General features: G+C 39.9%; 1 protein-coding gene and 1 non-coding gene across 3 annotated transcripts in view; one reads left to right on the forward strand and one right to left on the reverse strand.

The window, feature by feature from the left end:
- Positions 1-23901, forward strand: part of Peak1 (pseudopodium enriched atypical kinase 1) — a 286254-nt gene that overhangs the window by 35996 nt on the left and 226357 nt on the right. For both annotated transcript variants that reach the window (XM_045160221.1, XM_045160219.1), the window contains exon 2: positions 14622-14676. The gene's annotated coding sequence lies outside the window, so the exon portion shown is untranslated. The remainder of the gene's footprint in view (positions 1-14621; positions 14677-23901) is intronic.
- Positions 23213-23320, reverse strand: LOC123464209. The gene has a single exon (XR_006639447.1). It is a non-coding gene; the product is annotated as a U6 spliceosomal RNA (small nuclear RNA).

Below are 23901 nucleotides of genomic sequence, written 5' to 3' on the forward strand. Positions count from 1 at the left end.
GTCTTACTTAATTCACCTTAAATAAATACATGTTGCTTTTTTAAAAATTTATTTATTTATTTGAGAGCGACAGACACAGAGAGAAAAACAGATAGAGGGAGAGACAGAGAATGGGCGTGCCAGGGCTTCCAGCCTCTGCAAACGAACTCCAGACGCGTGCGCCCCCTTGTGCATCTGGCTAACGTGGGACCTGGGGAACCGAGCCTCGAACCGGTGTCCTTAGGCTTCACAGGCAAGCGCTTAACCGCTAAGCCATCTCTCCAGCCCACATGTTGCTTTTTGAACCAGAGATTTTTGTCGTCATATAGAATTTTGTATTAGCATAGTATGCAGCACAACTTGGTTTTACAAACATGAATGTTGGCTGAATGGGACAGGGTTGAAATTTGATCAGATTCTGCTGTTGCTGTGCTTCCCTTCTATTGTTAGTTTAGAAGCTTAGTATTGGGCTTTTTGAAACTCTACAGCATGACTGAAAGATGAATTTTCTACTAAAAGTAAGTAGCTTCAGAAAATTATTATATCACCTTTTGTAAATTCAAAATTATTATTTATTTTTTATCATTAAGGTTATATATTCATTCTTTCTGCAATGCACTTGCTCCGTTATGGCTTTTTTAATGATTCTCTTATCCCTTTAGGAATGTTCCGGGTGACTTGATTTTAATGCTATATATATTTTATTGATGATTTTGAAAATAATTATCATATATTATTGAGTATTCAATAAATTATAAAGATAACTTAAATTCTGATTTTTACATACTCAGTAAATTTCTGTGATTAGAAAATTCTCTCATGGTGTTCTATTTATAATTAATATGGTAAGTAAATCTAATTAAAAGTATTTGAAGCCCTTAGCAAAATCTGTAATTAGACATGCCGCTTATAATTAACTGACTTCTCATTATTGCCCTTTCCTTCGCTTGAATTAATCACTGTATTCCTCTTTAGTGCTACCTGTTTTTCTGACCAAGACACTGACTAGAGTTCTACGTTCACTGTGGATTGTTATGGAGGCTGGTTTCAAAGAAACTTAATTTTAAAACATCATTTAAAAACCAAAATAATAAAGCCGACTGGTGGTGCATGCCTTTAATCCCAGTACTCGAGAGGCAGAGGTAGGAGGATTGCCATGAGTTTGAAGCCACCCTGAGACTGCATAGTGAATTCTAGGAGAGCCTGAACTAGAAGTGAAATACTACCTCGAAAACCAAAAAACCAGCCAAACAAAAAAACTAAAATACTCTATAAAGTAGGACATGGAAGATTTTTGTCTCATTATCAAATTAAGCATTTTTTAAAATTTTTATTTATCTGAGAGAGAGAGAGAGAGAGAGAGAGAGAGAGAGAGAGAGAGAAAATGGATGCCTTAGGGCCTCCAGCCACTGCAAACGAACTCCAGATGCATGTGCATTTGGTTTACGTGGGCATTGGGGAATTGAGCCTCGAACTGGGGTCCTTAGGTTTCATAGGCAAGCGCTTTACCATTAAGCCATCTCTCCAGCCCAACTATTTTTTTTTAAATCAGAGGCTGAAGACAAACATAAAATAAGGCAGACATGACTTCCTTTGGTAGTGCCTAAAGACCTGGAATTTTCTTTCAAGTTTGGTGATTATATAATGTTGAAATCATTCCTGTGGACATTGGGTCTTTGGAATGACTGATAGGTCTTCATTTTGTCTGACAAAGTACTAGAGGTTTACTATAAGCTAGGTCTAACCCTAACCCTCATCTTTGTAATGCAAAGTAGCAAGAGTGATATTTAGAGTATTTATCAGTTAGTACTACATAAGCATCAGCCAGGCAAGATAACCAGAGTACTGGGTCTTGAAGGATCCTTCCAGTCTTTTTTCTGTGTCAATTATTCCAGTTTGTTTGCTGGTTTTCGCTAGTGGAGAGTATGAGGCAGTGACGACTGACTACATTACAGAAGTATTTGGGTACTTCAGTATATTGCTTCACAATGGGCTGTAGTGTGCCGTCTTAATAACTCTGCGTGGAGGTGTTCAGTCACTGCCTGTAGAGAGCTTATAGGTCTCGATAAGAAATAATTATAATTCAGCTTGAGAAGTACTTAATGGGAGAGTATAAAAAGTATATAGGGTTGGAACGGGCATGGTGGTGCATGCCTTTAATCCCAGTACTTGCTTTGCAGAGGTAAGGGGATCCTTGTGAGTTTGAGGACAGCCTGGGACCACAGAGTAAGTTCGAGGTCAGCCTGGGCTAGAGTGAAACCCTGCCTCCATAAAACAAACAAACAAGTACGTTATTTGCTATATGAGAGAAAATGGAGTTCATCATGTTAAGCAAAATAAACCAGACTTAAGCAAATACTGCAGGTTTTCTTTCATATGCAGAATCTAGGTTTTAAATAAAAGGAATTGAAGGTAGAAAGGGCACTCACTGTTTAGGTAGAGGAATGGACTAAGGGGTGAGGGCACTGGGGCAAGAGAGATTAAAGGGGGATGTGAATGCAGTCAAAGTATATGCACATGTGAAAATGTTTTTGTACCATTAATAACTAATGAAAAAGTTTTTAAAAGTTTGCAGCAACTGAAGACCTTGGCACACCCGTTCTCTCTCTCTCTGCCAGGCACAATGGTGCACACCTTTAATCCCAGTGCTCGGGAAGCAGAGGTAGAAAGTAGGAGGATCACTGTGAGTTTAAGGCCAGCCTGAGACTACAACAACATAGTGAATTCCAGAGTAGCCTGGGCTGGAGGGAGAGACTGCCTCAAAAAAAAAAGTTAAAATAGAAAAAAAGTACATAGGGCAAGGATTATGTGATCTTTTGGGGAAGACAAGATAAGATTTCTTTTGTTGGTAGGAATTTGCCAGGTAAGCATTTTGGAAGGGATTCTTAACCGATTGGTGGCGGGTGTAGGGTGGGGATGGGCAGAAAGGCAGGTGGCCAAGAGAACTAGAGTGCATGGCCGCTAAAGAGCTGTAAGAGCTGTAGCTGAACAAGGTCTCTTTAGCCTGACACTAGCTTTTTAAGTCGGGTGCATATAATGGTATTTTATTTTATTTTGGTGGTTCTTTGAGATTTTTTTTTCTGTTTGGTTGTTTTGGGTGAGTGTGTGTCTGAATGTGTGTGCATGCACACAAACATGCTGTGTCCATTTGATATATACGGGTGTATGTGCATACTGGTGTGGAGGCCAGAGGAGGACATTGAGTATTGTCTTCTACCTTACTTCCTTGAGACAGAATCTTTCTCTGAACTTAGAGCTTCTGCTGTTAGACTGGCTGACTAGTGAGCCCAGAGAATCCTATTTCTGCCCCCCCTCCTCAGCAGTGTAATTACAGGCACATACTCCCCTGTTTTTATGTTGGTGGTTGGACTTAAACTCTAGGCCTCCTGTGTAATGGTTACATGGATTGTGAACTTGACTGGACCTAGAATCTCCTGTGATTAGGTAAGCCTGTGAGCATGCCTGTGAAGGATTATCTTGATTGGGTTAATTGCATTGGGAAAACCCACCTTAACTGTTGGCACTATTTCTTGGGCTGTAGTCTTGAACCATATAAAAAGCAGAAAACTAGCTGAGAATCCGCATTCATTGCTCTCTGCTTCCTCACTGTGGGCTGAATGTGACCAGCTCTGCTTCAGGTTCTTGCTACTGTGCCTTCCCCACTGATGTACTATAACCCAGAAATGTAAACCAAAGTCAGCTCTTCCTGTATTAAACTGATTCTTGTCAGATATTTTGTTCCAGCAACAGGAAAGTAACTAATACATCATGCTAGCGCAGCAGGTGCCCTTACCCATTGAGCCATCTCTCCAGCCTGTCATATTTTTTTTTTTTTTTTTTAGTTTTTCGAGGTAGAGTCTCACTCTGGTCCAGGCTGACCTGGAATTAACTATGTCATCTCAGGGTGGCCTTGAACTCATGGCAATCCTCCTACCTCTGCCTCCCGAGTGCTGGGATTAAAGGCGTGCGCCACCACGCCCGGCCTGTCATATATTTTTTAATAACTTCCCTTTGCATAGAGAACTGTTAGTTTCTTCAACTGCATCTAAATTATTTTAGACATGGGAAAAGAAGGAGGGAGTGTGGGAATTTGTTATAGTTCAGGGTTATACTAAGCATTGATGGAGCAAGAGTGCAATTAAAACCTTTCTTCTGATTCACTGAGAGGCTTCTAATGAGCAAACAGATTAAAACAGATTGAAGATGCTAGTTGTTTTTAATGACACAAAACTGTTGCCTGTGAGGCTTTTTGGCTGACACCATGAAACTAATTTTGCTTAATGGCTGTGGAGGCCTACAAATTCAAATGTGCAGCAAATGCCATAAACAACTGGCCTGTCAGATTCTGGTTGCCTGTCATCTTTTACCTGAATAGTAGCTTTTGTTTCCAGATTGTCAGGAGCAGATATGTGAACCCCTTCACGATTATATCTGTACATGCTTTATAATTTAATTCAAAGCCATCTAAATATAGCAGATCAACAGTGGTACAGAATAAGTGCTGCTTCTTATCTTTGTGGAATTAGAGAACGCATGTATGCATATCTCTTGCCATTTCAGAGAGCTCTTAACTGTGTCAGGCACTTGTGGTGGTGTAGGCTCTGATGTATTGTCAGAATTGACTCCTATCTTTGAAATACAAAGTAGAGAATACATTTTCTCTGTACTGTTTTATTTATTTATTTATTGTTATTTTTATTTATTTATTTGAGAGTGACATAGAGAAAGAGGCAGAGAGAGAGAGAATGGGCACAACAGGGCTTCCAGCCACTGCAAATGATCTCCAGATGTGTGCGCCCCTTGCGCACCTGGCTAACGTGGGTCCTAGGGAATTGAGCCTGGAACTGGGGTCCTTAGGCTTCACAGGCAAGCGCTTAACCACTAAGCCATCTCTCCAGCCTTATACTGTTTTCTTTTTTATTTATTTATTTGAGAGTGACAGACACAGAGAGAAAGACAGATAGAGGCAGAGAGAGAATGGGTGCGCCAGGGCTTCCAGCCTCTGCAAACAAACTCCAGACGCGTGCGCCCCCTTGTGCATCTGGTAACGTGGGACCTGGGGAACCGAGCCTTGAACCGGGGTCCTTAGGCTTCACAGGCAAGCGCTTAACCGCTAAGCCATCTCTCCAGCCCTATACTGTTTTCTTAATGAATGATTTGAAAGCATCCTTTCTGTGCTGTGAATTGTGTAGAACACAAAGGTGAATAGTGTTTTCTGGATATCAAATTCTGATTTTTCACCCATAAGATATACTTAGTGAAAATGATTGGCTTGGTGTGTGTTTGTATCTGGTGTTAAAGGTCACACTAAAGATTTGTATTACTTTCTTTTTTTTTTTAAATAAAGAGCTGTTACCTTCCTGAGGCTCTGCTCTTTTTTTTTTTTTTTTGTTTATTTTTATTTATTTATTTGTGAGCAACAGACAGAGAGAGAAAGAGAGAGAATGGGCGCGCCAAGGGCTTCCAGCCACTGCAAACGAACTCCAGACATGTGCGCCCCCTGTGCATCTGGCTAATGTGGATCCTGCAGAATCAAGCCTCGAACTGAGGTCCTTAGGCGTCACAGGCAAGCCCTTAACCTCTAAGCCATCTCTCCAGCCCTTGTGTTACTTTCTTTTTTGTTTTTTAATTGGCCATTTTGTCTTTGTGTTTTATTTTGAAAGTATTTATATTATATGGATATTTATGTTCAAACTGGTAGTTTAATATAATTAGTGCGTCTGAGATTTCAGTAGTTCTTTTTTAAATTTTTTTTATTAATTAGTTTTGTATTCAGCAAATACATTCAGTTTGGTACCATTATTAGGTTCATCCGTGACCTACCCCCTCCCCTTGGCCCCTCCTTGTTGAGGTATATGGATCATGCATTATGGAGTTAGCCCACAGTTAGGGGTAAAATAAATGTCTCTGCATATCATGACCCAACATGTGGCTCTGACATTTTTTCTGCCCCCTCTTCTGCAAAATTTCCCTGAGCCATGTTGGGTTCATTTTTGGTCTGCTTCAGTGATGAGGTATTGGGTGCCTCTGGGTCTCTGGCTCTCTGATTTGGTAGGAGTTGATTTTTCTCTGTGTTGATCTATTTCCCCCTTGTGCTGGTTTCCCATTTCACCAGGAAAACAGCACCCTTGCTTGTTTCGCCAATTTTTCTTAGTTTCAGCCGGGGCCTTTTTGAGGTATGATGGGGTGGCTCTTTCCTTAGGATCTACATCTATCGGAAAAAGAGAAGCAGATTCTCCAACAGAGAGGACAAATGAGATAAACCTTACTTTTTTTAATAGAGAATTTAATAGGTATAGGCCCTCTTGTGGCCCATGATTGATGGTAGCTTGATAATGGAGAGTGAGCTTATGTTTGGATATGGTTCTGACTTGTTTCCCAGCTCCAGCTATAGGTCCCATACCACTGAGGGGATCAGTTAGCCAAATCAAGAGCATTTGGTTCCCCACTATGGCTTTGTGCCACTATTGCACTTGTGTGGGCATCACAATAGGTTATTTGCTGCTAAGTAGGTTAGACCATGAGTTGCTTGGACAGATATTGGTCATTTTCCCACAGTTGCCCATGTGGCACCTTCTGGCACTAGACGTGCTGACTGTCTGGGGACTGACTCTCTTCCAACTTCCAGCCATGCCATTCCATTTTCAGTGTCAACCACATAAGGTGTCTTCAGCAGTAGGGTCTTACCACTAACCTTTGGTGGGTCATCAAGTACTCTGACAGAAATCTGTCTGTCTTTTAGGAAACCTTGTAGGTATCTGATCAAAAGCTCATTGTGGAAGATAGCCCCATGCTGGTACTGGGTGTTACAGGTCAGTGCCCACTAAGAAAAGGAGGAAAAAAGATAACTAATATACAAGAGCTAGAGAGAAGGGGTGGAGGAGGGAAGGAGAGGGAGGGCAGGAAGCTGTAGAAGATTAAGGTTAGTCTTCATCATACCCTCTCCAGTGTCTTGTGGTTCAGGGGTTCACTCTAAGGGCCTGATGAAGGTTCAGCCATTTGGTCTGCCTTTTCGGAAGTAGAATTTTGTGGTGCCATTGCCGCTTGTGTTCCTTTCTAATAGTGTATATTTGTTTCAAAGATGATTTGGAATCAGATACACTGCTGTTGCACCACAAGGCCGGTCTCATTGATGGTTTGGAAAAGAATGGTTTAAGTTTTCTGATAGCTTCATTCTTATAACACTATCAACTAATGCTGTTTATCTTTTATTTATTATTATGCTAAGTAATAAAAATGTTTTCAGTGAAGTTTATATTATATTCCAATATCATTAGTTAAGCATGTACTAAATAGCATGTATTAGGTGGTAGATTTGGAGTGAACAGACCATCAGCTGTTGCATTTGGTAGAATAACAGTACTCAGTAAAAAGGAAACCAGAAAAGCACTAGGGAGATGACGCACTCAGTATAATGCTCACCCTGAAAGCATGAGGACCCGAGTTCAGATCCCTAGCACCGGCTGGCCTCGAACTCCTGATCCTCTTGCCTCTGCCTCTGCCTCTTCAGCAATATCCTACTGGCGTGCACCACCACAACCAGCCATTCTGAGACTACGTAGTTAATTCCAGTTCAGCCTGAGCCAGAGTGAGACCCTACCTCAGAAAGCAAAAAAACAAACAAACAACAACAACAAAAAAAACAGATCCCCAGCACCCATGTAAAATCTAGGCCCGTTCATGATATTGAATAATAAGGTCCAACGTCAACATTTAACCTCCGCATACATACACAAAATTTACACACATACACACTCAAAAATAATAAAAAGCAAATTATAAAACATACACCCTTAATAATTAGCATGTGAAAAGTTTTAGCTGTCATGGTGTACTTAATGTTTTGAAGACAATAATTCACTTAAATGTATAGAATTTGTTTTGTTTGCAGGTGTGTTGCATTTCTGTGGTCCTAAAGGTGACCTGAAATTTTACCAGAAGTAGCTAATGCACTTTGAATACTAATGACTTAGTACATTAAAGCTGTGGGTTTTGGTAACTTGTAATTCAGTATCATGAGTGGACAAAGGACCTTAGTAATGAAAGGTTTTCTGAGGCCCTTCTAGTTCAATGGGAGAGCACATGCTAAGATATTCTGGGTTCAATCCCTACCACCAAAAGAAAAAGAAAGCAGAAGTATCATCTATCATCATATCATATGTTTAGAGCCAAATCTAGTTAAAAAAAAAATAAAAAAGAGGCAGTGAGACTCCCTGTTATGCTTTTGTATTCTTACTCATTTCATTTCTTTTTTTTTTTTCCAACAGATTGAATTATTTTTTTTTATTTTTTTTTTAATTTAATTTATTAGTTTTCTTTTCAGTAAATACAGGCAGTTTGGTACCATTATTTAGGCTCATCTGTGATCTACCCCCTCCCATTAGACCCTCCTTATTATTGAAAATGGGTCGTGCATTGTGGAGTTAGCCCCCAGTTATTAGTATGATAAATGTCTCTGAAAATCATGACCCAACATGTAACTCTGACATTCTTTCCGCCCCCTCTTCCGCAAGATTTCCCTGAGCCATGTTGGGTTCATTTTTGGTCTGCTTCAGTGCTGAGGTGTTGGGGGCCTCTGAGGCTCTGGCTCTCTGATTTGGTAGGAGTTGATTTTTCTCTGCATTGATCTCCTTCCCCTTTGTGCTGGTATCCAGTTCACAGGAAAACATCACCCTTGCTTATTTCGCCAGTTGTCCTTAGTTTCAGTACTCATTTCTTTTCTATTGACTGAAATGCCCCTTTTTTTCTTCACTCTGTTCTTTCTTTCTTTCTTTGTTTATGGGGGGGGGGAGGGAGAGGCAGAGAGAGAGAATGGGCGCACCAGGGCCTCCATCCACTGCAAATGAACTCCAGATGCATGCACCCTCTTGTGTATCTGGTTTATGTGGGTCCTGGGGAATCAAACCAGGCTCCTTAGGCTTCACAGGCTAATGCCTTAACTGCTAAACTACTTCTCCAGCCCTTCACTGTGGTTTTTAATATCTTACTGACTCACACACTTGCCCAGAGTTGTACCCAAGCATTTCTCTCTGAGGTGATATTTTGCTCCTTGTTACAACCTTCAGGATATTTTTACTTTTTTGTGAGTACTTAAACTGTGCTGCTTCCTATTGGGTGATAATCATGGATATTGATTTGAACCATGAGGAATTTGGATAGGTGGAGATGAAAGTATATGTAAGAGACTGCACTATTAACCAAGGTTAAAGAGAAGGCAAGGTTCCTTTTTTGGAATGCTAAATTGATTAATTTCCTTCGTGTGTAGAATATGTGAATAGAGAGATGTAGCTGGGAAAATAGGACATGGCCCTTGAGAGTGAACTGGTGAAACAAGTAGGATGAAGACCAGCGCTTACTTTGTTTAGTTGGTCATTTATATATAGCAAGGGACTCAGCACACAGCTGGAGAAGAACACACTCGCTCTTCCATTCCTCCCTTTAATTGCTGGAGTACTCAATTTAAAAAGAAAGGAGCCAGTGTGGTTTTGGCATAGAAAGCGCATTGGGTCCAGGAGCAATAAATCTGGAAGACTGAAATCTCTGGACCCTACCTCTTTTGTACTATGATGGGGAGTAGACATGGTCTTAGAGTTTCCTTCCAGTTCAAATATACAGTCTGGCCATGGTCTACTTCCAAGTCTCTGGAGCAGAGCCACCACCAAGAACTGTTTTATCTGTTTCTAAATTATGTACTTCAGAGGGCAGCAAAAAAAAAAAAAAATTTTTTTTTTTTTGGTACAAAAGCCATATAATGTTTGAAGCTTTGTGGCCATAGGATATCTCCATTGCATATTCTCATTTGTTATAGTGTTTTAAATATAGATAGATAGATGGATGGATGGATGGATGGATGGATGGATGGATGGATGGATGGATGGATGGGTAATTAGGTAGGTAGGTAGGTAGGTAGGTAGGTAGATAGATAGATAGATAGATAGATAGATAGATAGATAGATAGATAGATAGATAGATAGATAATTCTTAGCTCACAGTACAAACAGAAACAGGCCATGGGATGGATTTGGTCTTCAGACTGCAGTTTGGTTCCCAATTTAGGGCTATGGTGCCAACTAAATTGTACGATTTAAGAACTAAATGGTCTGGAGAAATGGCTCAGTGGTTAAAGCTGATTGCTTGCAAAGCCTGATGGCCAGGGTTCAGTTCCCAATATCCACATAAAGCCAGATGCACAAAGTGGTGCTTTGTCTGGAGTTCATTTGTAGTGGCAGGAAGCCATGGTGTGCTTATTCTCTCTCTCTCAAATAAATAAATTATTTTTAAAAAAGAAACTAAAACTTGTTTGATGGTGCTGTTTTTCAATGTTTGTGTTTTCATGGTCTGCTCATGGGTAATATTTTCCAATACTTACAGAGACTTCTCCATTCTCTTTGTTACAGCCTTGTATTTCACGGTGTCTTCCATTAATAAGTCCCTTGAAAACTTCCTAACGTATGATACCATCTTAGTAGCTGTACCCTGGCTAACACACTTTGTTCTAGCCTTAATGGTTTATTTGTATTTTACCATGAATTATGAACAATTTAATACTTTTTGGATTTAACAAAGTTCAAACATTAAACTTGAGAAATAGTTCTAGTATGGTTGTAATTAAATATAGTGATTTAATTTCATTGCTCATTGGTTTAAAGCCATTTCTGGTTCTACATATATTCATCTTTTTTATTCATACACATTCTTATAATAAATCAGGTATGCCAATTTTCTTATCATGAGAAATTAGCCGTCCCCAATACTTTGAATTACTATGCTCAGTGCTAAAACAAATATTTCCATAATATATATGTATATATATAATAAAATATATATTTATGAGGATAAACTACCACTTATTAATGATATACATCTGGCATTTCCATTTGTGTAATCCAATATTTTGTTTGTGTACATAATCTTTTTTTTTTCAAGTCAATATCTCACTCTAGCCCAGGCTAACCTGGTACTCACTCTTATAGTCCCAGGCTGGTCTCAAACTCAAGGTGATCCTCCTACCTCTGTCTGCCAAGTACATGGCTCTATTTTATATTTTTATATATTAATTTGTGAGCAAAGGAAAAGAGTGAGGGAGAGATGGGCATGCCAGGGCCTTCTGCCACTGTAAATGAACTCCAGACATATGGATCGCTTTGTGCATCTGGCTTTATGTGTACTGGGTACTGAGGTATCAAACCCAGGTTGGCAGGCTTTGCAAGCAAGCCCCTTTAACCACTGAGCCATTGCCCCAGCTCAACCAGTATTTCTTGCTTTTCTTTACTTTATTCCTACTCTGTTTATCACTTTACATGTTTCACTTATACTTTTCTACAATTTCATAGAATTTTATACACTTTTATATTTTTTTTCCTTTAAAAAATTTTTTTTCAAGGTAGGGTCTCACTCTAGCTCAGGCTGACCTGGAATTCACTATGTTGTCTCAGGGTGGCCTCGAACTCACAGTGATCCTCCTACATCTGCCTCCCAAGTGCTGGGATTAAAGGCATGCACCCCCATGCCCAGCTCTACTTTTACATTTTAGAAAACGTTTTTATTTATTTATTTGCAAGGAGAGAGAGACAGACAGACAGACAGACAGACAGACAGAGACAGAGAATGGGTGCACTAGGGCTTCTAGCCACTGGAAATGAACTCCAGATGTATGTGCTACATTGTATATCTGTTTCTGTATGGGTACTGGGGAATTGAATCTGGGTCATTAGGTTTTACAGGTAAGTACCCTAACCTCTGAGCCATCTCTCCAGTCCCCACTTTTACATTTTAAATATTTTTCACATTTTCAGAATCTTTTTAAAAAATATTTTATTTATGTATTTATTTGAGAGAGACAGAAAGAGGCAGAGAGTGTTGTAAAATCTTTTAATCCTTTTAAGAAATGCTCAAGACTCATCAACTTATAAGTAGATGGCCATCAATGCATACAATCCTGATAAGCATATTCACATATTATAATACACTTAAAATATTTGATATATTCAGTTAAATACTGTAGAAAATTTAGGCTTATTTTCAGAAGTATTAGGTTCACAAATAATCATTAATGTAAAGAGGTCTTATAGTCACACCTGTCAGTTGTCATTGTAAACATTATAAATGGACAGAAGTGGTTGCAGTGATGCTTGGCTCCTTGAGTCTGGGGAAAATGCACTCAAGGGCAGATGCATTCTTCTACCACACAAGCTGCTATTTGTTCATGAAGGGTGCAATAAGTACTGAATGAATAAATTATTCAAACCTCCAACTGATTCTGGGCTTTACTGGGTCCTACTAAAATACCAACAAGTAAGACCTTAAAATATATAATCACAACATTTTGAAAACACAGAACTTATGGGAAATATAAAATTACATATATAATCTTTATGCAAAGTAAAGAACTATTAACTTTCTATTTCTATGCAAATATATATATTTTACACAATTCAGTTACTCAGATTTTTTTTCTGTCATTGAGAAATTTTACTTTCTTTTAAAATTAATTCCGCTTGGGCTATAGAGGTGGCTTAGTGGTTAAGGCACTTGTCTGCAGAGCCAAAGGACCCAGGTTTGGTTCCTCAGGATCCACATAAGCCAGATGCACAAGGTGGCACACACATCAAGTTCGTTTCAGGGGCTGGAGACCCTGGCGTGCCCATTCTCTTATCTATCTGCCCCCTCACAATATTGATTCTTCCAATCCAAGAACAAGGAATGTCTTTCCTTTTCCTAGTGTCCTCTGCAATTTCTGTTTGGAGTGTGTTAAAATTTTCATTGTAGAGATCCTTCACTTCCTTGGTTATGTTTTTTCCAAGATACTTTATTTATTTATTTATTTATTTATTTATTTATTTATTTATTTATTTTTGAGGCTGTTGTGAATGGGAGAGATTCCCTGATTATATCCTTAGCATGTTTGTTATTAGCATATAGAAAAGCTACTGATTTCTGCCTGTATATTTTGTATCTTGCTACATTGCTAAATTCAGTTATCAGCTCTAATAGTTTCCTGGTAGTCTTTAGGGTATATAATTAAAAAAAAATTTTTTTTCCCTATTTATTAGCGAAAGAGAGAAGGAAAGAGGCAGGTAGAGATAAAGAGAGAGAATGGGCACGCCAGAGCATCCAGCCACTGCAAACGAACTCCAGACACGTGGGCCACTTTGTACATCTGGCTTACACGGGTCCTGGAGAATTGAACCTGGGTTCTTTGGCAAGTGCCTTAATTGCTAAGTCATCTCTCCAGCCCTAGGGTATATAATTTTTACCCTAATCTTGATCATTTCTTCCCATCTACTGATTTTGGTTTGCTTTTTTCTTCTTTTCCTAAGGCCTTAAGGTGAAGCATTAAGTTGTTTACTTGCAACCCTTCTTAATATAGGCACCTAAAACTGTAAATTTCCTCTTAGGACTGCCTTCATTATGTCTCAAAGGTTTTGTTCTGTTGTGTTCTCATTTTCATTTGATTCTATGAAGGAGGGAGAGAGAATGGGCACATCAGGGCCTCCAGCCACTGCAAATGAACTCTAGATGTGTGTGCCCCTTGTGCATCTGGCTAATATGGGTCCTAGGGAATTGAACCTGGGTCTTTTTGCTTTGCAGGCAAACACCTTAACCACTAAGCCATCCCTCTAGCCCTGTTCTTGTTATTATTTTTCAAGGTAGGGTTTCATTCTAGCCCAGGCTAACCTGATATTCACTATGTAGTCTCAGGGTGGCCTCCTATTTCTGCCTGGGATTAAAGGCATGTGCCACCACGCCTGGCTTGTAAGACTTTTTTTTTTTTTTTTTTTTTTTTTTTAAAGACTTTGCCTCTTGCTTAGGCTTTATAAATGTGTTAATGGCTTACCTATACATTTCCTGGTTTTCTGATTTTGTATGTATATGTAACATTGTTGGTCAGTATAGTAGTATAAGGCATGTAGACTTTTAGAAAAATCTTTTTTGAAGATTTGATCTTGTGAAGCAAACTGACTTCTGTTAATAGAAGTTTTGATAATTTTTTAAATTTCAAGACTCATTGTTAGCATTGAATAATTAGGGTAGGAATATAGTTCATTAAGTAGCACTTGTTTAGCATGTGTGAGGCCCTGGGTTGTTTAATCCTGCCAGCACTAAGAAAAACAATTTAATCTCAGGCAATTGAAAGTCTAGCATAAGTTCTTTTTCTTTTTCAGTTTTATTTATCTATGTATTTGAGAGAGGGTAGAAGATAGAGAAAAAAAGGGGGCATACCAGGGTCTTTAGCTATTACAAACAAACTCCAGATACATCCTCCACCTTGTGCATCTGGTTTGCATTGGTACTAGGAAATCGAACCTGGATTCTTAGGCTTTGTAGGCAAGAGCCTTAACCACTAAGCAATCTCTCCACCATTGTTTCTTTGTCTTTGATATAGGGTCTCATGTAGCCTAGACTTCCTTCAAACTTAGGATCTTCCTGCCTCTGCTTCCCAAGGACTAGGATTACAGATATACACCATAGTATCTGGTGATACAGTTCTTAATTTTTGATATTGGGCATGCTCCTAAACAATTTGAACTCAAAAAATTAAAGGTTAAATACTTAAGTTAGGATTTTTATATTAAAACGAATCAAAGTCCTGACTCAGATTTAGTTATATTCACCATGTTCTTTTTCTTTCTTCATTACAGGTATCTACCTAAGCTGGGTCTTATGCTGTAGATGTTTCTTTGTGGGTTGTCTGAGGTGAGATCTTTTATGAATGCATTTGCTTCTTTAAATATATTTTATAAGAAGAATGATTTGCTTCTGAAAAATTTATTTAAAATTGTTTAAAGATGCTAGTGTCTTTTCCTGAGTGTTTTAATAGAAAACAAAACTTCATCATGAAGCTGCATATTAGCTTGCTTACAATTATTTGAAAGAAATAAATCTGGTTCAAGTGGTACTGCTTTTGAAAAATTGACTTTATTTATTGACAATTTTACATGCTTATGTAATATATTTTGACCCTATTTACTTCCCACTACCACCTTCTCTAGTTCCCCCTTCCACTCCTGCTAAACATCTTCCAAACTGTTCCCACTTCTAGTTTGATTTGTTTTTTTACTTTACAATTGTTTTTATTTATTGACAATTTTATACATGAGTAAGATGTATTTTTGTAATGCTATCTTCGCTTACCTTCCCTTGTCCTATCTCTCCGGCTGAATACTCTTCCTTCCAAGTATTCTTACTCCATCTAGATGTCTTTTCATTTTCTGGTGACCCACTGAGTTTAATAAGGGTTGTTTGCATGAACATGGATGTGGGTTATTTACCAGAGCATTGGCAACGTACCAGTGGCTACCCCATAGGAAGAAAACATCTTCCCCTCCCCGAGTACCTGTTAATTGCCATTATTTCCTCAGGGAGGGGTGAGGGCCTCCCAATTTCCTGCACCATCCATGAGAGAATGCTGATGGGCCCAATTTTGTGCAGAGAGCCATAGTCACTGTGAATATATGTATGCAGTGGCCATGTCACATCCAGAATGCAGTTCCACAGCATTCCTCCCCATTCTCTGGTTCTTACGTTCTTTCTGTCCCCTTTTCTGTAATGTTCTCTGAGCCTTGAGGGTTAAGTCCATGTCCAGCTTAATCCTGAGCACTCAGCAGTCACTTATTTACAGCACGTTTTTAAAACTCCCCGGTAGTCACTGGCCATTGCAAAAACAAAGCTGTTCTGTCCGAAGGTGAGAACCTATGAGCATACACGTAATTGTTTTGAAGGCAGTTTGATGATTACAACATATCCAGTTAGCTATATGACAGTAGGAACTTCCTTCCTTCCTTGGGCCTATAACCTTTCCCAGCTGCAGGCTTTTGACTAGGTTTTTTAGTACCAGGCATCAATTCTCTTCCTGTGAAGTGGGCTTCAAATCTAATCAGAAAGCAGTTGGTTATACCCCCCTAACACTCAAGCTCAAGCTACTTTGTATATCTTTCTCCTGAGAGAAAGTTGCCTTAGGAGGAGGCACTCCTCAGGATACAGGTGCTCAGTCTTGAGGGTTACTTTGGAGAAGAGGGTTGTGAAGCAACAGCCAGGGGAGGTTAGTTTGTAGCCAAAGTTTTTCTCAGAACCTGGTTGTTTTCCTGATGACCTGAGGTCATGTTTTTAATCATGTCCATATGGGGCCAGGTTGTGTGCAAATGGGTACTAGGACACAAAGAAAGCAAAATAGAACCTTGGTGTTTCTTTCTCTGGTCTTTCTTCTGTGTGCTGGGCTGGTTCTTATCTCAGGCCACAGCCACTCTTCCATACCTGCCAAATCAAAATGAGTCCTAGTGACCGTGGTGTGTTCCCACAGATCTCCGTTTCTCTTGTGTAACTTCTTCAGGGATGATGATTCTGTGAAGGAATCAGCAGTTGTGCTGATATAGTATCTTTGCAGGTACTGGAGCCAGTGTAAACTTCCTGGGCCTTCTGACTTCTTTTGAAATTACTGTTATTGTTTTATGATTTCCCAACTAGATGGGTTCACAACTCCTCTGTCCTTTCTAAGACTTTTGTTCTAGGTTTAAAGCCTTCTTTAGAAGCCATACAGAGGTTTAGGCTAGCTTTAGCAAAAGATCTTATAGACTCTTGGATTGTTTATTGGTGGTTCTCTGAATGTTCATCTAGTCAAGGTTGATTTTGGGTTAGGTAGGGTCAGAAGTCTCTTTTGTTCAATTCCGAGAGGTTTTGTGACTTAAAAATGGCTCCTCTGCTGCTTAATAATATCATTTCAATATCTAACTCTTCTAACTTTAAGTCATTCTTTGCCCAGAACTGGTTCATGAATTTTTTAAGTCTTTATTACATCTAGATAAATTTGTGTTCTACATATAATAACTATATTAGTACTATATTAAAATTCTTGAATTTACTTACATCAAAGAAACTTGCTGTACCAGCAAAAGGTATTTATTTTGTTCTGCTTATTGCCTATCTTATCTGTCTGCCCCCATCCAAGGATTCAATTTACCACTGCATTCTACCTTCAGTTACAAATTCCAGTTCTTTACTTATTTTCCTTTGTGTGTGTGTGTGCTTTAAGAGGGAAGTCCCTTTTTTTAGCCCTGGCATAGGGCCTTCCACATTTACGACTGAGTAGGTGTTCTTTAATTGTTGGGTTTGAATAATTTTGGTGATTTGAATATAAAATTCCCTTGGCTCATGTGTTTGAATATTTAACCTCCAGCTAGTGGCTCTGTTTAGGAAGGATGTGAACCTTTAGAAGGTAGAACCTTGCTTGGGGAAGTGGGCCACTGAGGACAGGTCTTGACAATTTTGAACTCAGCCCCATTGCTGTTTGCCTTCTGCTCCTGCCTGCTGGGGTGACTATGGCTCCTCATTCCAGCCTTCCATGCCTTCTCCACCATGGTGAACACTACTGTCTGGAGTTATAAACCAAATTCCACACTTTTCATTCTGTAAGTTGCTTCTGGTCAGGTATTTGTTCCTAGCAATGAGAAGTAACACACAGAAAATTGACACCAAAAGAGGGATTGTTGATGTACTTAGCTTGACCATGTGCTTCTTAGTCTTTGAGAACTGGTTTACAGGAGGAGGCCATTCTGGTAGAAGTTTGAAAGACAAGAAAGTTAAAAAGAAATGTGCACTGTGTAGGCTCAGCTTGTGAGGTTTCAGAGAAGGCTAAGGACTTCACTGAGAACTGGGCTAGAGGCTGTCCGTGTGGTATTTTGACAAAGAAACAGGCTGTATCCCATGTGTGCCTGAGAACGTGTGTGAAATTGAAGTTAAAATAATGGATTCATGTGTTTGACAGGAGAAATTTCAAGGCAGAAAAACACTGAGTTTGTGCTATTGCTTCTCTTACCTGCTGTTATTCAGATCTATGATGGAAGAGCAGAAAGATATTAAAAAAGTGAAGCTTGACATAAAAAGATATGTGGTCAAATTTGAAGTCCAAGGAGCAGAGGCTATAGCCACTTATATTGTAATTGCAAAGGGAATTGATTACACTATTAAAGAGAAACCTACTCTGCCCTGGAACAACAGGAAAGATGTTCTGAGGGTAAGGTCCAATCTATTGAATGCTCACTGTGGTAAGCACGTGAATTTTTTTCAGAAGAAAAGGCCTGAAGAGAGAATGCTAAAGGAATTCCCTGTTCCCTGTGGTCAGCATATAGAGGTTGCTACTACTGTTGCCCAAGGCTAGACTTCATCCTAGTCTTAGAACAGAAGTTGGCAGCATTTCCCACATGATACTGATTTTGGAGGCATGAAAAATGCAAGATGAATGGGTCATGAAGTATTTCACCCTGATGCCAGAGAGCCTGTGGGGCTAAGCAACATAAGGTAGGGTCAGAGACCCTACAGAGAGGCCTTGAGAGGCATGAAGCTATAAAGGTAAATCCTAGTTACAATGGATACCCCAGGATGTTGGGGGTGCCAAGACCATGGGATAAGTTGTGGGCTCAGGGTAGATCCGGCCTATGAGAGAGATATTAAAGGTGACTTAAAGAGGAGCAGACAAAAATCCTTAAGGACATCTAGATTTAATGAACAGTTACATAAAAAGGTACTGGGAAGATCAAAGAGGAGAAGCCATGGGAGAAGCTGGTCACAAAGACTTTTATGTAACACCCTTGGTTTCATGTGATCCCAGGGCCAGATTTCCCATTCTGCACCTTGAATTTGACTTTTCTCTTAAGTATTCTCTGCCAGGAGAGATTGTGGATGAGAAATAGTTCTATTTTGGAATCCAGCACTTGCTGGCTCTCATAGTTCCTCTTAATTGTGCTTGAAAACAAGTAGTTCATTCTTTAGCTCATCTCCATCTATACAACCATACATGTAAAAGAAATCAGTTTGTACTTTGGACATTTTGCTTGGAAAATACCTTAGCAAGAAATAATAGTTCACTGCCAACATCTTTTGTTCTTATTTCATCACACAGACAATAGTTTGCCTTTTCTCTTTCCTTTCTTTCATAGGGTAGTTCCTGATATGCATTGGATAGGATTATAGCTAATAAGCAAGACCTCTAGGCTATAAGGGTTTGCACAAGGAGTTAAGATGTTTTTACTTCAAACAGAGTTTAAAGGCTTATATCTGGGACAGGAGTAAGAGGTCATACATGCTTAGGTTGCAGGCATGTTTTGTTGCTATTTAAACATTCTTTGAAAATATCTTCATATACAAGGAATATTGAACCTGTGTTTGGCAACCTCAGCATGTTACCTGTGTTCGAATTCTTGATTCTCAACTGGCAAGAGATTGGTGTGAGGGTCTCTTTTTCCTTCCTGCGTCCCCTTAATTTTCCATGTCTTTTTATCCTGCCTTAAAATGAGGACAGAAGGGCTAGGGAGATGGTAGAATAGGTACAGGTTTGTGATGCAAGCATGAGTTCCTGAGAGGGCCTTGTTTGCTCTGAGTTCAATTCCCCAGCACCCCTGTATGCAGCTAGACATGACCACACACTCCTGTAACCCCCTGTCCTATGGGAAACGGACACCAGAGAATTTCTGAGGCTCACTGGTCAGCTAGTCAGGTTGAAAACAGCAGCTCCATGTTCAGTGAGAAACTGTCTCAAGGAAGCATACAGATGAGTGATAATGGAGGAGGATACCTGTGGTAGTTAGAATGTGATACTGGAAATGTATGGGTCCATAGACTCAGAGTTTCATTAAAATTAAATGTGTAACTTGGGTCTCCAGCTGGAGGATATGTCAACAGGGCTGGTGGGGCGGTGGGGGGTGGATCCTGGAGCCCACCCCTAAGGTGTGTGTGTTTGGTGGTCAATCTTCATTCCAGCCCAAAGGTGTGACAAGAACATTTTGAGCTCTGGTGGTTGTATGCTTGCTGGCTTGTGGTGTTTGCTGCTGTTGGTGGTTTCTCTCTGCTTAGAGCTATTGAAGGGAGCCAGCTTCTTCAGCCACTGATGGAACTTCCCCTGGGTCTGTAAGCTGAAATAAGCCCCTTCCTCTCATAAACTCTGTCTCCTTGGAAGTTCATCCCAGCAACATGAAGCTGACTACAATATACAGCATTCTCCTTTGGCCTCCAGATGCATGCACACGTGAAGTGTACATCTGTACATATGTACATATACCACATCAGCCATGACATGCAAAAAGAAAAGTAGGGAGAGAAAAAAGTGTCCTACTAATGTAAATGATTTTATGTGGAAGACAAATAGCCTCCTTTGGTATGTGTGTGTTGTTTAAAGTGCCTGCCTTAGACCAGCCATTCTCCTATGCATGAAAACTGATACAAAGACTGGTGGAGCAAAAGTAAAATGGATTTCTGTGTTGGCCTTTGCTTATTTACAGCTAACTCTTTCTAAAGGTCTTGTTCAGCATACACGATTAATACTTGGCATGTCTTTGTCCCAAAGTAACGTGCAAACAGAGGAGCTGCTTCTTTGTGGCTGATCGGGGTGCTATTAAAAAGCAGTGCCTGTGTTTCCTGCTTCTATGCCTACAGCTGGATGGAATTAGCCTGAATGGGCCCATGGTCTTCTTTGTCATTAGCCAACTGGTGCTTGCCTACAGTGATTTTCTTACTGACTCTATTTAATGTGAGGATAATGCATCTCTGTATGTTAATGAGGAAAGCAGTACAATACAGCACCTCATTTTATTTTTCTTTTGGAGATAGGTTCTTAGGAAGCCTCAGTTGTTCTCAGACTTATCTGTGTAGCCAGGGATAACCTCGAACTTCTGATCATCCCGCCTCCACTTTCCAAGTGGTGTGATTTTATACGTGAACCACCATGCCCGGTTTACAGTGCTGGCAGTTGAATCAGGTTCTCATGCATGCTAGGTAAGCCCTCCAACAGCTAAGCTACATCTCTGGTTTTTGTTCTTAACCATGCTGTCACCAAGATTTGTTTGACATACCTATCCTTACTTTGATTTTTCTAATACATTGGTTCTGACTGTTGATTATCTTTCTTTGTAAGGAAAATATTCTTTATCTGTCAAAGAATTATTTCCTATCTTGAACATTAAAAGAAATAAAAAGGCTGGGAGAAATGGTTCAGCAGTTAAAGGTGCTTGCTTGCACAGCCTACTAGCACAGGTTCAGCTCCCCATAGCCATGTAAAACCAGACTTGCGAAGTGGCTCATAAGTTTGGAGTTTGTTTGCAGGGGCAAGCAGTCCTGGTGCATCCATTCTTTCTTTCTCCACTAAAAAGCATACATATTTTAAAATTTTACGCTTGAGGTCAGTAGTGTATATCATAAGTAACCTTAGGTTTCTAGGCACCAATAATCCAGCTGTGTACAAATATGATATAAAATTATTAGTTCCAAATTTTAACATCTCTGTGTACCTAAAATTTATGTGTGTGTGATGTGTGTTCAGGTGCATGAATGTTATGAGGTGTATATGCGTATCAGGACAACTTTCAGGTCAGTCCTCATTTTGAGGCAGAGTCTTTTGTTCTGGCTACTGCTGTTGTCAGCTGCTGCGCTTTCCAGGAGTCTCTGCTTCCCATCTCTTGTTGCATCCAGCTTTTTAACATGGGGTCTGGGGATCTACCTCCAGTATTCAGGCTGCAGTGGCAAGTGCTTTCTCCACTGTGCTAGCTCCCCAGCCCCTATTTTTTAAAATTACAAATGTATTACTTTCGTCCTGGAGAGATGGCTCATTGGGTAAGAATGCTCGCAGCACAAGCATGGGCTGGAGGGCCTGATTGACCTTGTGCTTTCCCATGTAAACAGCTAGGCATGGCCCCGTATCCCTTTAACCTCAGTCCTGTAGGGAGCCAAGACCAGAGAATCACTGAGGCTCATGAAAATGGCAACTTCAGGCTTGGGAGATAACTCTGTGGTTGAAAGTGCTTGCTTGCTAAGCCTGCCGGCTTGGGTTTGATTCCCCAGTACCCATGTAAAGCCTGCCACAGAAAGTGGGACAGGCGCTGACATACACACACACACATACGCAAAAACCTGTGAATAAAACTTAATTAAATACAAACAAATGATAGATCTGGATCTGGGGGGGGCGTTGTCTCAAAGGCAGTATTTGTGGATGAACATTAGAGGTAAATACTTAATATTCTCCTCTGGCCTCTGAGGACCCTGCACATCCATCTGCATACAAGTATGCTCACCTTCTCTAGTTTAAAGTTAAAAATAATATATATACGTTTTATACACAGCCCCCATCACTCCTCAACACCTCCCCTGTAAACCTAGTGGTGTGTACACTGTAGGGAGACCTATTCTGGAAATAGACTCAGGTGTCAGTTGGACAGGTTGTTCCTGAGCCCCAGGGAGGAGGAGAGTAATCTCTGGAAGTGAGACCCAGTAAGGCATTTCCTATTGGTGCTCCTCACTGCTCCCTACTTGAGGAGAGGTGTGGTCACAGAGGACCATGTTCTCTACCTTGCTCTCTTAAGTAGTGCTTTTCACTACATTTGTTTTGTTTTGTTTTCAAGGCAGGGTCTTAGCCCAGGCTGACCTGGACCTCACTCTGTAGCCCCAAACTGGCCTCAAACTCACATTGATCCTCCTACTTCAGCCTTCTGAGTGCTGGGATTAAAGGTGTGTGCCACCATGCCCAGTACTTTTAACATATATGTATATTTTGGTTTTCCAAGGTAGGGTCTCACTCAAGCTCAGGCTGACCTGAAATTCACTATGTAGTCTCAGGTTGGCCTCGAACTCATGGTGATCCTCCTACCTCTGCCTCCTGGGTGCTGGAATTAAAGGCGTGTGCCACCATGCCTGGCTTTTAATAATAATTTAATAGGTCTGCCAGACTTGATTCTTTTCAATTTGTCTTTTGGTTGTATGAACAGAAGGACTTCTCTAAAACTCTACTGTTTTCATCCCCTTGCTTAAAATCTTTGCCTCACATTTTCATTAAGTTCAACTACTCATGTGGCTTTTTTTTTTTTTTTTTTTTTTTTGAGGTAGGGTCTCACTTTTGCTCAGTCTGACCTGGAATTTACTATGTAGTCTCAGGCTGGCCTTGAACTCATGGCAATCTTCCTACCTCTGCCTCCCAAGTGCTGGGTTTAAAGGCGTGCGTCACCACCCCTGGATGTTCACTTGGCCTTTTGAGAGTTTTCTGTGTTGTACTGTGAGTACCAACTTTTTCATCCTTACCTATTTTTCAGGCCTTTAAAAAAAAAAAATACTGACAAATTTATATGTCATAGCCAGGCGTGATGGTGCATGCCTTTAATCCCAGCATTTGGGAGGCAGAGTTATGAGGATCACCAGGAGTTCAAGGCTACCCTGAGACTACATAGTCAGCCTGGGCCAGAGTGAAACCCTAACTCAAAACACCCCCCCCCAAAAAAAAATTGCTTGTCATCCTTGTGCAGGGGCCATGCTAATCTTCTCTAGATCGTCCCAATTTTAGTATATGTGCTGCTGAAGTGAGCACCAGGCTCTTTTTTTGACAGATCAGGTAATTGTTCCTACCTGGACAGCTTTGCACACACATCAAGCAGGTGTATATATTCTTAACATTGTTCACATGCAGTCTTACAAAAAATGTGACCATTATTTAAATCCTGTATTGTTCAGTTGGCAAGTTTCCACTTGAATTCTTTTCTTTTAATCACTTTTCCAATCTACCTGTCCCTTCAGCTGTATAATAGTACAGCATTTGCAAAATAATTATTTTATGAAACTCATCTTAACTAAGGACAAGAACTGATTAACCTATTTGCAGAAGAGTTGTCTTGAAAATTCTGTGCATGAAAGAAAGAAATGACAATTTAAGAAGGCTTGATTAAATAATTTTAAAGTATATGAGTATTAGTGCCATTAATGATAGAAATAATGGTCTTTTTGATTATGATAAAATATCCAGTAACTCAGTACTTGAGCTATCCTGTTGAAATAATCTATGAACAACAGAATTAAAATGATTCTTCTTACCTTGTACTAAGCCAATATTAATTGAGGCTTTAGTTTGGGAAAAAGGTCTAAAAATCTTTTCTTTGGAAACTTAATTTATTA

This window comes from Jaculus jaculus, chromosome 10, assembly GCF_020740685.1.
Source record: "Jaculus jaculus isolate mJacJac1 chromosome 10, mJacJac1.mat.Y.cur, whole genome shotgun sequence".
Taxonomy (NCBI): Eukaryota; Metazoa; Chordata; class Mammalia; order Rodentia; family Dipodidae; genus Jaculus; species Jaculus jaculus.